Raw genomic sequence first — 1842 nt, forward strand, 5'->3', positions numbered from 1 at the left:
CTGTTGTCTTTTTCTTTTTGTAATTATTGTGTCATTGGTGTCATTTAACAAATGAGCTTATTAATCTTGGCGTTTTAAATGTCTGGCGATTACTGACATGGAAATGCACAAAGGTTAATGATATATGCTTTCTACCTAGGGGTTTGGGGAGATCCCCAATGAAACTGTATAAATCACACACACACACACACACACACACACACACACACTTACTTAGTGACAACAAACAATATCAAGGAAAGGGGAGGTGTGTGTGAAGAATTCTAATGAAGTTATTTCAGGACTATGTGAGTATTGGAGAAAGATGCCATAGATTCAGGCATGGGTGCTGAAACTGACTACCTTGGCACTTGAGAGGAGGAGGCAAAAGGGCCATGCTTCCTCAGCTACATGGCAAATTAGAGGCCACCCTGGAGAACTTGAGACTATGCCAATCAACTCACCAACTAACCCAACAGGAAAGAAGGTGTGCTGGTATTAGTATGCTTCATTTGATTTTGACCTAACTATTTAAAGAATTAGCTCACTTGCCTCTACCTGCACATTTGTAAGTGGAATTTTTTTTTTTCCTTTTTCGAGACAGGGTTTTTCTGTGGTTTTGGAGCCTGTCCTGGAACTAGCTCTTGTAGACCAGGCTGGTCTCAAACTCACAGATCCACCTGCCTCTGCCTCCCAAGTGCTGGGATTAAAGGCGTGCGCCACCACAGCCTGGCTTGTAAGTGGAAATTAATTAAATTAATTAAAAGCTATTTTAGATTTGGATAACATGGGGATCTTTTCTTTTGGGCTATTTTATATTTTGCAATATATGATTAAGAGGACTGAAAAAATAGATATAGTAAGAACAGTGATATATTAAAAAATCAGATGTCCTTAAAAATGGGATAATAACAAATTTTCTGATGTTTCAATAGTGGGAACTTAGAAAAACTTACACACACACAAAAAAGCAGATTTTAATTGTATTCAAAAGTAAAATTATGGGCTTCAGTTTATTCTAGTCTTTGAATTCTTTCTTGGCATTTACAGAATTTGATTACCAGTGCATAAAACATGAATTCACACAGGCACATATATACCAGTGGAAATCAACACAAAATACCACCTGGTAGAACTGGCAGTCATTAAGTAGTTGGTTAAAGTTGACGGTAGGCACCACTGGTGAATTTAGATGAGGAGTTCTTACTCATCCGCTTTAGCTCCAGGTCTTGATAGACAACACAGGGTGGAAAAGATAGCTAAGAAATCTCATGCTTCCTGGACCTTACTGTTACAGTTTTCAGAATCATCAGCTATGTTATGATGCATGGTAAGACAGCTCCTTTTGCCAAGAAGACTACATTTCATTTTAAAATATCAGTTAACTTTCGATGTGTGTGTTCTAGTTCTGATGTTAGTTTTATTTGTGGAGTTGAAAGGACAAGGATCTTTGTAGCTCACACTGTGTGGAAAGCACTGTGGCTCTTCCATCAGCTTCTAGCTGTGTTGGAACTTTGCACTGACACCACCAACACAGCCCAGTCCAAGCTTCAGACAACCCAAACAAAAAAAGGTTTGTTTTTCTCTTTACAGATCTTAAAGTGGGAATAACAAAATTTATTTTAGTAAAAATATAATTTAGAAGTTTTAAGAATACTTTATACAGAGACAATTAGTATTCCCCTTTTATTTTCAAAGTATTACAGAGTTGTAGAGTTTATTGGAATTCTGTTGAACATAGATAAGGAAGTTGTCATTAACTACTTTGGGACCGTAAGTACAATAATATATTATGCAATTATCTGTGAAAATATAACTAAAATGTGCAATATTTTGAGTTATGTAAATGCAGATTTTTAGTCT

The sequence above is a fragment of the Microtus ochrogaster genome, unplaced genomic scaffold (genome assembly GCF_000317375.1).
Source record: "Microtus ochrogaster isolate Prairie Vole_2 unplaced genomic scaffold, MicOch1.0 UNK41, whole genome shotgun sequence".
NCBI lineage: Eukaryota > Metazoa > Chordata > Mammalia > Rodentia > Cricetidae > Microtus > Microtus ochrogaster.